At 39.2% G+C, this 12,681-nt stretch overlaps 1 long non-coding RNA gene across 1 annotated transcript; it reads right to left on the bottom strand.

The window, feature by feature from the left end:
* Positions 1-9,465: 9,465 nt before the first annotated feature.
* Positions 9,466-11,981, bottom strand: LOC131023654 (uncharacterized). Its single transcript, XR_009101452.1, has 3 exons — positions 11,758-11,981; positions 10,310-10,370; positions 9,466-9,713 (listed from the first exon to the last, which is right to left on the bottom strand). It is a non-coding gene; the product is annotated as an uncharacterized LOC131023654 (long non-coding RNA).
* Positions 11,982-12,681: the final 700 nt, after the last annotated feature.

Genomic DNA, 12,681 nt, shown 5'->3' with positions numbered 1-12,681 from the left:
CGCTGCTCGAGGTATTGAAGAGAAACAAAGCAGCGCTGGGATGGAGCATAGGTGACATACGTGGCATTAGTCCAGCCACATGCATGCACAGGATCAACCTAGAAGAAGGAGCTACACCCAAGCGAGATGCCCAACGACGCTTGAACCCTATGCTGATGGAGGTTGTGCGCAAGGAAATCCTTAAGCTTCTTGCCGAAGGGATTATCTATTCAGTTGCCGATAGTGAGTGGGTGAGCCCGGTGTATGTCGTGCCAAAGAAAGGAGGAATGACGGTTGTGCGCAATGACAAGATGGAGTTGGTACCGACGCGCCCTACCACAGGATGGCGGATGTGCGTCGACTACAGGAAACTCAATGCCATCACCAAAAAGGATCACTTTCCTCTTCCTTTTGTTGATCAAATGTTAGACTGTTTAGCAGGACATGATTTTTATTGTTTTCTAGATGGTTTGTCAGGATACTACCAAATCGCAATCGCACCGGAAGATCAAGTCAAGACTGCATTCACCACGCCTTTTGGGACATTTGCATGGAAGAGGATGCCGTTCGGATTGTGCAATGCGCCCGGGACGTTTCAACGATGCATGATGTCCATATTCTCTGATATGATTGGTAAATGCGTGGAGGTTTTTATGGATGATTTTTCGGTTTTTGGGCAGTCTTTTCATGACTGTTTAACTAAGATTGATGTTGTGTTGAAAAGGTGTATTGAAAGTGGCCTAACTTTGAGTTGGGAAAAGAGTCATTTCATGGTTACTCGTGGGATTGTCTTGGGTCATGTGGTGACTAAGCATGGACTAGAGGTCGACAGAGCTAAGGTGGAGGTAATCCAAAAGTTGCCACCCCCTATTGATGTCAAAGGGATTAGGAGTTTCTTAGGTCACGCCGGTTTTTATCGACGTTTCATTAAAGATTTCTCTAAAATTAGCCAACCTCTATGCAAACTACTAGCTCAGGACGTTCCTTTTAATTTTGATGACTCTTGCATGCATGCCTTTGAAACATTAAAACTTAAGTTGAGCTCTGCCCCGGTTGTGATTGCACCCGATTGGTCATTACCCTTTGAGATCATGTGTGATGCGTCTAACTCTGCTGTAGGAGCGGTGCTAGGTCAGCGTGTGGATAGGATGTTACGTGTGATTTACTATGCTAGTTTAACTTTGAATAGCGCTCAAGTAAATTACACCACTACTGAAAAAGAGATGCTTACTGTGGTCTTTGCCTTAGATAAATTTCGAGCATACATCATTGGGTCGAAGGTCATTGTCCATAGTGACCATGCTGCACTTCGATACTTGATGACTAAACCTCAGGCTAAAGCTCGTCTCATCCGTTGGGTCTTACTGTTGCAAGAGTTTGATGTAGAGATCAGGGATAGGAAAGGGAGCGAGAATCACGTAGCTGACCACCTTTCCCGATTGGATAAAAATCTGATAGAATCGAGTCTCAATTGCATCCCTGAATCTTTTTCCTTTTGAGCATACATATGCATTAACCCTTGATAAGAGCAGCACTGCCGAGATCCACTATGCCCATGCCAGAGCAGAGGAGTCGAATACCAGAGCAGAGGAGTCGGTACCAGAGCAGAGGAGACGACATCTCCAGCGCAGAATCGAAGCCAGCTCTACTCTGACCAGCTCTGCCGAACTCAGCGCTGCTCAGAGCAGCCCTGCGAGTGCCGAGCCATGGTATGCAGATATTGTCAATTACTTAGTTTGTGGTATTCTACGGCCTGAGCTGACATCGTAGGAAAGAAAGAGATTTTTAGCTCAATGCAGACACTATTATTGGGAGATTCCTCACCTTTTCAAGCTTGGAAAGGATGATGTCATTCGACGGTGTGTGCCGACAGAGGAGCAACAACAAGTGTTAAAAATGTGCCATGAGGATCATTGTGGTGGACACTTTGGGGGGCAGAAAACAGCACATAAAATTCTTCAATAAGGTTTGTTTTGGCCTTCCATTTTCAAAGATGCATACACCTTCACTCTTGCTTGCGATCGGTGTCAGAGAGTAGGAAATATTGGCCGCAGAAATGAGATGCCCCTCCAAAGCATTTTAATTGTCGAGATCTTCGATGTGTGGGGCATTGATTTCATGGGACCATTTCCTACTTCGCATGGATTTCAATATATTTTACTTGTTGTAGATTACGTGTCCAAATGGGTTGAGGCTATCCCCACGCGGACATGTGATGCTAATGTGGTGCTTAAGTTTGTGCAAGAGAACATTCTTTCTAGATTCGGATTTCCTAGAGCTGTCATTAGCGATGGAGGCAAGCACTTCTGCAATAAGTTGTTTGCAAAGCTCATGAAGAAGAATGGGATCACGCACAAGGTTGCTACACCATACCATCCACAGACCTCTGGACAAGCTGAGACGAGCAATCGGCAGATCAAAGGAATTTTGGAGAAAATGGTGCAGCCCTCGCGCAAGGACTGGTCCGCAAAGTTGAATGACGCTCTCTGGGCATACCGAACTGCCTTCAAGGGTGTGCTTGGGATGAGTCCATACCGTCTAGTATATGGCAAGGCTTGTCATCTGCCGGTGGAGATAGAGCACAAAGCTTATTGGGCGATCAAAGCTGCCAACTATGACCTGGACTCTGCTGTGAAGCAGCGCACGCTGCAAATGGAGGAGTTAGATGAGCTACACAATGAGGCGTATGAGAATGCAAGAATTTATAAGGACAAAGTGAAGCGACTCCATGACCGCCGTATATGCCATAAGAAGCTTTGCCCTGGGATGAAGGTACTTTTGTTCAATTCTCGACTGAAGTTATTCCCGGGTAAGCTAACATCTAGGTGGAGCGGTCCGTTTTTACTTAAGGAGGTGTTTGAGCATGGTGCTGTTGAGTTACTCAATGAAAACACGAATGAGAGTTTCCGAGTGAATGGCCATCGAGTGAAACCATATTACGAGCACCAGAGTCAGACTATGGAAGTGGAGTCTCAAGCTCTGCACAACCATTGCTGAAATTCAGATCTGAAGTCGGGCTGGAGACTCTAACTCTAGCGCTTGGTAGGAGGCAACCCACCGTTGGTTTGTTTTTAGTTTATGTTTTTCTTTGTTTTTAGTTGTGTGTTTTGTGTCTTTCCTAAGTTTTGGGTGCTTCGCGGTTACTTTGATGCTTGGTGAGTATGTCTTGTTTTCAGCGCTGGACTTTTCCAGCGCGGTACTTCTCCCCGCTGCACTTATCCAGCGCGGTCCTATTCCGCGCTGCAACTCTCCGCTCTGCCACAGCCAGTGAATTCCCCTCTCACCAACTCGCACGATGCTTCAGTGTCTCAATGCCGATAATCAGGGACGTATTCTCAACTCTTTTTATTTCTTTTTGTGCCCTGAGGACATGGCTTGCTCAAAGTGTGGGGGAGGGGTGTTTTATTGTGCTTATATTTTCAATTGGGCGAGATTAGTCTTTCTATGCTTAGTTTTTGGTCTCGAATCTTGCTAATTTTTATGAATTTGTGGAAGAGTAGATGGTTTTCGATGCGAATTTTGGGTTTGTGAATGAATGGTGGTTATCCTTGTTTTACTCTTGATATATGTTTCTTGTTTATGCAAAGAATTTGAGTTTTGTTGCAACATGATTGTAAGTTAGTAAAACGTGATTTGTCCGGTAGATGCTAGAAGGAGTGTTGTCATTGTGATTGCCTACGATCGTATCTTATCTGTGAAATGTGAAAAATGTTGGACGAACTGCCAACTTCAAAATTGCCAGCTCTGAAACATCTGGCCTGTTCTGAAATGTGATAGCTCTGAGTCTCTGTTCCTCTAGTCTAACTATGAGCATGGGAAACCACGTGAAAAGACTTTGGAGTACATCCAAATGTTTTTATTTCATGAATTATGGCTCAACTGTCGAAAATCTTAAGCACACAAAGTGTGAAAAATGGTGATATTGATTATAAAGGCGATCACATTAGGGAATTCACTTCTAGCGGAGAATTGGGTCTGATCGAATTACTTGCATTACTCTTTTGTTGCTCCTTAAACTTTGAGTTACTTGCATGATCGAGAGATGTGTATTGATTGTAAAATTTTGAATTGACTTTGAGAATGTTTGGATGGAAATTAGCATTGTTGAAATCAATCTCTTCCTAGGATTCATACGGATTTTGCTTGAGGACAAGCAAAAGGCTAAGTGTGGGGGGGTTGATTTATGCCTAATTGTTCTAATTTTAGGGGTTTGCATGTGCTTAGTTTAAGTTAAATCTTCTGGAAATTGGTGCGTTTTATGGTCTATTTTATGCTTTGCAGAAGATTTAGGTTTTCGAGATGAAGAGTGCAAATCTTGGAGAATTTGGGCTAAGAATCGTGTGTTTCTGCACACTCTAGCATGGAAGAGAGGCAAAGCCCCGTGCCAGAACCGAGAAGGCCGCGCCAGAGCTAAAACCCCGCGCGGAAGTCAGGCCAGAGGAATCGAAATGCCAGAGGAGTCACCAGCCAGAGGAGTCACTAGCCAGAGGAGTCATTAGTCAGAGAAGTCACTAGTCAGAGAAGCGCCAACATCAGAGAAGTTAAGTCCAGCGCTCGATAGCAGAGAACTCACCGTTCCTCTGGCGAATGCCAGAGCGGAAGCCATTCCGCTGGCGAGAGCCCCGAATTCGGCCGGAGTAGGAGTGTTCCCAGAGCGCGCATTGCAGCTGGAAGTTGCCTTATTTTGCACGAGTCTATTGCCTTTAGAATTGTTCTTTGCATGGCAACTTCCATGGTGATCCATAAGAATTTGAAGTCTATAAATAGGGCCATACTTTTCATTGTAATAATCAATCTTTTTGCCCTAGTTTTAGACGCCATCTTTGAGATCTGTTGGCATCCAAAGCTTAGGATTTACTTGCTTTCATAGTTGTTCATAGTTTCGAGTTTTTATTGTTCTAAGTTAGATTTCAATTTCGCTTTTAGTTTAGTTTCTTGGATTGTGATTGAGTGACACAATTACACGTTCAAGACAATTACGGTATTTCGTATTTCAATTCAAGATATTTTCGTTTAATCATGTTTATGCTTTTCGTTATTGTTTATGCTTTCTTTTCAATTATGCAATTTAAATTATGCACTTTAGTTTCATGCCTAGATTAGAAGTCTTTAAATTTACAAGTATTTAATCTCTTAAGTTAGGTTTAATTCGAGTTGTTTAAATTATTGCTTAGGTTAAGTTTAAGTTCAATTTACGTTTAAGTTTAAGATACGTTTTTAAATCAAAACATTTACTGCTTTCTTTTATTGCTTTTTCTTACGATATTACTAAAAGCCCTTAAAGACTTTCCTTGAGAGATGACACTGGGTCAACTTACCATCGCTAGGATGTCCTTGTTCTATTGCAAGTCAACTTAGAGGTGTTTCTAGTTGAGTCAATTGTCACAGCTCGAAACCAAAATAATTATCTATTTTACAATATTTAAATATATATTTATATATATATATATAGATATAAATATTTCACACATATATAAATATATTTTATTGAGCTTTTGACTAGTCAAGTCGTACCATAAATAAATAACTTTGCAATAAGAATTTAGTATTCCTAGTAATATTTTCATATTTTAATTAACAATATGGATATATATATATATATATATATATATATACCTATTGTTTTTAGGTAGAATAAATATATATATATATATATATATTAGTCACGAGTATATATCTATATATAAATTAGTCACGTAAACATGCATATGCATGATCATATATATATAGTGAAGGAATTGTGATGATTACATAGTTATTTTAACTTTTAAGATTTTATTTATTTATTTTCATAGAATTTTATAGTATCTGCATGGTTTTAATAAAATAGTGTATATATGTACATGTGTCATGTGTGGGTTAGTTAACTAAGTTATATTAAAGTTCCTTTTTTTAATTTTAGACCAAAGGGAAGCAGATTGAGATTTTTAATAGGTATACACTTGTGCAGTGGATATTAGTAAGCAGCGTAACTTACCTATTACTTCCGATCCACGTGTTACACATGCACGGAAGGAGAAATGAGCGTTTAGGCCTATGTTAGTAGATCTCTAACTCAGCTCACACCTTTTATCTTGTATATATACCTTTCCTCAGTGTGCTTAATTTCTCATCTTCAGTACAATTCCAATCCTATACACCTTATAACTTTAAACTGATATTGAGTAGTTACACAGTGCAGTACGAGAAGAACCATAATTTTGGCTTGCTTAGATTAATTTCCGAAAGTTCAATAATTGAAGGTGTGGGATTTATTTAATTCATGTCACCAATTTATTTAATTCATACCATGAATTTTAATTCTTGTCCATTTTAATATTATGATGGCTATATGTGTTCATAAATGAGGTATCGCTAGGGGCCCGCTAAATGGGTCCAGGATGTCACAATCCTTGGTATGCCACAATGCGATTTGATGTTAAATTTGGGTTGCAACCTTTGTCGCCAGAGACTCGCTAAATGGGTCCAGGACATTAATAGTTCTTGGTATGCCACCGTGCGACTTGATGTTATGAATGTTATGACCTTATGTGCTGTCATTTTATTAACATGGACAATTATTGCATGATATCTCACACTGAGTATACTTGTATGCTCATTCCATACTATTATCATTTCAGGTGAATAATGTTGGAGGCGTTGGAGAGTCGAATGGGCATGTTAAGGAGAAACTCGTTTTGCATCTAGTTAAAATATATAATGTTTTATTTTGTGTTATGTAAATTTTGAGTTTAAAAACTATTCCTGAATTATGTAAAATTAGTGTTGTCTTGACTTCTTAAAATCGTGTAGATAGGAACTTTAAGTTTTGTTTAAATAATCATGCAAATATTTTGTCTCTCATAAAGTATTATTAATAGTAGTAGTAGTATTGTTATTATTATTATTATTATTATTATTATTATTATTATTATTATTATTATTATTATTATTATTATTAAGGTTTGAACTTAAAATAAGACGTAAAATAAGACTAGGATGTTACATATATATATATATACCTATATATATATATATATAACCCACCTGATCTCTATGTGGAAGAGAGAGGTGATCTTAAGCTGTGGCACCGTCCTATGGACCAATTCCTACAAGATGAGTTCTTAACACTTAACATATATCATAGATAATGAGAACCGTTGTCTACTTAGGGTCTCTAGGTCAACCTATTCCCGGACTTACAATACTGTTGGGAACCTTGTGGAATATCCTAATCCTTGTTTTGATGATACCAAAATTCATAGGTCTTAATTGTAATAGACTAGAACAGTTTTTGAACTCAAGTGTTAGAGTTCGTTTCTAGTTTAGTATGCAGTTCTGAAGACTGAAGACTGAAGACTGAAGGACGAAGGACTGAAGACTGAAGACTGAAGATACCAACTGAAGTATCAGTTGAAGAATCAGTTTGGAACTGATTACTTAATGCGTGCCACAGACTGATACTAAAGTCAAGTATCAGTTGATCATTCTTCCTCGGACTAATCTTCCAACGTTCAAAGGAAGCCACATACTCACAAGAGTACAGCCGCATTAAATGTAGAGATCTTAGGATCTTATCTCTGCAGAGGTCATTCCTATTTGGTGGTTACTTTATCAGAGACGTCACATCTCCTGTCCCTCAAGAGGGCCATTTCCACTAGACAAGGAACCTCGAAGATTGAAGCCTCAGCCCAAATTCGAATTGCTCTCCAACGGAAGAAATCTTGAGGACGTTCTACGCCAACGGATCTATTCAAGAGTTCTCCTACAAATAGCGCTCGAGGATCAACTTCAATCTTCACCGATTCAACGACATAAGCTGAAGCTCTGCCGAAATTGCTACTCAGCCTAAAGCTTAATCTCCCCAAAGCTTGAATCGACGAAGAGAATTCCAAAGCCAAAATCAGTCACTACTGATTACATACATTCTCTTAGACCTTAGGCAAACCTCTGTCTACCCAGAAGCCAAGGTCAAAACTAGCTACAAAGAACTTGTTCTTTGCAGTATAGTTGGCACTCGTTCAAACCTCCTTTCCAAAAGAAAGATTTGAGTGTTTTGAGTGATTCGGAGGTCAGAAGGGTTTTTTGTCTCTGAGAGTCTTAGTGCGGGTTGTGCTAAGCAAGAGAAATCCGACGCGAGTGAAGCGTGGGTACTGAAGAAGGGTTTTCTTCAGTGGTACGGTTGTGTGCACCCAGCAAGCACACGGTTTGGTTTGCAGTGCACCTGTTAAGCACTTGCGGAGTGGATTGTTGGTCTGATCAACCGACCGTGGATGTAGGAAAGGGTTTTTCCGAACCATGTAAAAGTTTCTGTGTTGTTTACCACTTTCAATTTTACTTTCTTATTTGTGTTGTTTCAATTGATAAACTGAATACTGATTAACGACAAAGAGAAACCTAAGACCAACAACGTGCTCAACCGAGGCTATTGCGAAACTAAGTTTAATTTTCGCTGCGTATGATATCAGTCTGCAGACTGATCTATGTTTTGATAGTCAGGAAGAGTGTTATCATCTCTGTTTTAGCAAACTCGACTGAAGCCCATAAGTGCATCAGTTAAGTTCCAGTAACTTAACTGATAACTCCTTACTGAAGAGCGTTCAGTATCAGTCGTCAACCCTGTTTGGTCAAAACTGTTTTCACTCAACAGGTGTCTTTGTTTGCGTGTAAAGTTTCGTTTAGATCTCTATCTTGAGATCCCTCTGATTGAGGATTTTGTAAAAATAGCCCATAGGTGTATTCTCTCCCCCCATACACCTATTCGAGACCCCCCGGGACCTAACAAATACATAATCAAAACTTAAGACTATGCATTCCTCATACATTAGCTTATCTTGATGCCTTATCTAGGTTAACTCACTTGTTTTCATGAAAACTATGCATAAAACATGTTTTAAACTCATCATGCACGTATACTTAATATTTCATCAACATCCCTTTCTAAAAATCAAGTTTCATACTAATAAAATAATTCAACAACTTGAGCTCCTAAGGGGCTATTTTGCAACGGATACCAAATTTTCCTCGGATCTCCAAATGAGACTCCAAATGACATTATGAAAACTAGGCATTTCAAGGATTATTCTCCAATTTGAATCGAATAAAACAAAGTTCAAAGGAGCAAGATATGCCCTCTCAAAGATGGGTATTTATAAGCAAAAATCTGGAAATTTCAGATTCCAGATTAGAACCAAGTCAGTGGGCATTCTTTAAAAATTCATATCCCTCTTCACAAAAGTTCACTGGGAACCCCAAAGGTCAATCCGAAAACTAGGGAGAGAGTGTAACACTCTCCAGTTGGATTTGACCCAAAATAATGTCACAGACGCTACTCGACTTAATTAAGGATAACTAAGCCGGGAAACCGCGACGAAGGGACACAGTTATCGACGGCGATAGAAAGGGAGTTTCTGTCACGACCGGACTTAATTAGGGATAAATAAGCTAGGAAAACGTAACTAAGGACACAGTTATCGACGGCGAAAAAAAGGGGGTGAACAAATAATAGAGGATCGAACTAAAATTTGTTTAAAGAAGGGAAAATTTATAATACACCTGATGTTTAGTCACAAGACTTGAACAGACTTGTAGGTTCAGATAAAACTGGCTTAACTGAAAGAACATAAAACCTAAGAGTACGCAGCGGAATAACATAATCTGATTACATGTATGAAGACATGTATCCAAGAGTTCATTCATTTAACCTATGACAAAAGCTCCGCTCTTCACTTCATCTCCATCAGCCACTGCTCATCCTGCACATTTAGAAATATATGCAGGGTTGAGTACGAGAGTACTCAGTGGGCACGTATGCCTAAAAATAAAATACATGCATCATAAAACTGTAAATTGTCATGCCATCATAACCAGTACAGCAAGGGAGTTTTTGTGAAATAGGCCCAAGCTTACTAAATTCATTTGTGATTCTTAAAGTTCATCTGATCAGACTAAGTTCTCTTGTATTCTATCATATCTGGAACTGTGTGTCGGAGAGGTGGCCACCTCTCACGAACACTTGACCGGCCAACCTGCTAGATGACTCACTGGTGTACACTAGTCAAGGCAGGATAGCTATCAACCGCTCAAGACCCGAATTCGATTACATCATTGGCAAAGCCAAAGCAGATAGATATCATACTAAAACTGAAACATTTTATGGCAAGACAATACTTGAAATAACTTTAATTCAAAGATTTTGTAACGAAATAACTTGTTCAAAGGTAGCATTAAACTCGTTTGATAGACATATAAAACTGAAATTAACAGTTAAATCATCTCATGCATTTATCTGTATAAGAGGCCTACGACACGCAGGGGATCTCCATATACGTATAGTGAAAGTAATGCCTACCTGATCCTCGGTATGGAAGAGAGGTGATCTTAAGCGGTGGTACCGTCCTGTGAACCAATTCCTACAAGACGAGTTCTTAACTCTTAGCACATATCATGGATAACAAAAATCGTTGTCTACTTGGGATCTCTAGGTCAACCTATTCTCGGACTTACAACGCAAAATCGAACTAGGGATTATGCATTTTACATACGTTAGCTTATGTTGATGCCTTATCTAGGTTAACTCACTCATTTTCATGAAAACTTTGCACAAAACATATCCCAAACTCGTCATGCACATATACATAATATTTCATGAAACATCCTTTAAAACCAACTTTCAAACTTAGAAAATAATTCAACAACTTGAGCTCTTAAGGGGCTGTTTTGCAACAGACACCAATTCTGCCTCGGATCTCTAAATGAGGCTCCAAAGGACATTCTGGAAACTAGACATTCCAAGGATCATTCTCCAATTTGAATCGAATGAAACAGAGTTCAAACGAGCAAGATATGCCCACTCAAAGATGGGTACTTAACAAGCAAAAATCTGGAAATTTCAGATTTCCAGATTAGAACCAAGTCAATGGGCCTTCTTTAAAAATTCATATCTCCCATTACAAAAGGCCACTGGGAACTCCAAGGGTCAATCTGAAAACTAGGGAGAGAGTGTGACACTCTCCAGTTGAATTTACCCCAAGAAGATTCATGGTTTAGGAGATATTAACATCCAAAGTTCAGTGCACAAAAAGAGTTCAAGTTCGGCAGATTCAAAGTTTAATTCAGAAATCCCACTTTAGGCTTTACCAAAAATTCTACAAATGAACAAATAAGTTCCCAACATGTCAATGGATATTCAATATAAAAATGGGCTTGAGAATCAAAGATTTAGGTTGGCCTTTGCCACCTCAAAGTCGTAGGTTTGTAAAACCTACTGGAGGATACACATAATAAGAACTAGACTTCAAAGAATTATACCGGGCATTTCCCTCATCCAAAAATAGTGAGGCCAGTTTCAAACGAAAGATAAGGGAGTCTAGAGTATCATATTAATGTTTCAAAGGGTTTTACCAATTGAAACGTGACTTATGGCCTCCCAAAGATTGTTTACCAGAAATGCATTCCAGACGGGCAGTGATGTTTAACAATTCATAAATAAATCATAAGAGCTCTAAAAATTCTGAAAATATACCATAGTGTAGAAAACATATAAAATATGATATATAATTAATTTGGGAATTTTTAGGCACCGTTTGGATGGCTGAAATCGCCTTGTAAAATACTGCCGGAGCAGTGTGCTTATGGCAGATTCGCAGCTTTACCTCATGCACGATTTTTCACCCAATAAACTCTACCAAAATAAACATCCAAGACCATAAAACATATCCTCACACAATATAGCACACATATGAGTAAAAATACGTGGTCTTAAAGTATTTTCAGTTGAGAAGACAAAATAAAACTCACCCTCGAAGCACAACCTTCACTCTAACTTTACGCCCTAGTTTTCCCATGCTCTCCCTTGCTTTGATACTCCTCTTGGGGCTTCAAGGGCTTCTATGGAGTGTGATAATGGTGGGAGAAGAGTCTTGGGAGTGGGGGAGATGTGGAGGGACGAAAATGGAGATGGGAGAAGAGAGTGAGAGCACTTTCTTGCCTTAGCACTTTCTTGGAGTGAAAATGAATGGAATATATGGGAGAAGTTTGCAGCCACTCTTGCTTTTGGGGAGGCTATGCACGAAAATTTGGGGTAGGATAGGGTGGGGGTGGATACCACCAATGGAAGGTACCTTGTGGCATGCAATTTGGTAGTTCCAATGCCAAGTCATGATGGCTCTTGTCCCCTTTTGAATTTTCCTTCTTTTCTTTACTTGTAGCGTTGGCAAGCGTTGGGATTGGGTGGCGTGAGTGGTGAAGTGATCTAAGAGAAGATCTAAATAAAATCCTTCAGTGTCGGTCACTCTTAGTATTAAAATACTGGTTTCGTGCTTGCTAACATCGATAAATGCTAAATTAAATCCGTAGATTCAATCCGTTCGTCATTCTAATACTTAAATTAAATCCGTAGATTTAATTAGCTTCAAAGTCGGAAATAATTCACGACTTAAGTAACAATGTGAAATAAACTCCATCTTGATAAATAACCCAACTTAGCTAAGTTGGTTATAACTCGGAAAAATAATAATTCATCGACCCAAGGATTCTCATCGCGGTCTTAAACACGCGAAGATAAATAAATGCATACTTGCTAGTGTAGTGACTCTGTCTCCAAAATACGAAATTCATAAACATAGATGAAAACATAAAACGCTTCAATTACTGGCAGATAGAAAATTTAACACACAATACTGTAATTAAAATACTGATAAAAGAGCGGGTCACTACATCCTA

Source organism: Salvia miltiorrhiza, chromosome 4 (genome assembly GCF_028751815.1).
Source record: "Salvia miltiorrhiza cultivar Shanhuang (shh) chromosome 4, IMPLAD_Smil_shh, whole genome shotgun sequence".
NCBI classification, from domain to species: Eukaryota; Viridiplantae; Streptophyta; class Magnoliopsida; order Lamiales; family Lamiaceae; genus Salvia; species Salvia miltiorrhiza.
The sequence above is the reverse complement of the archived record's forward strand: the minus strand, read 5'-3'. Positions and strand labels throughout refer to the sequence as shown.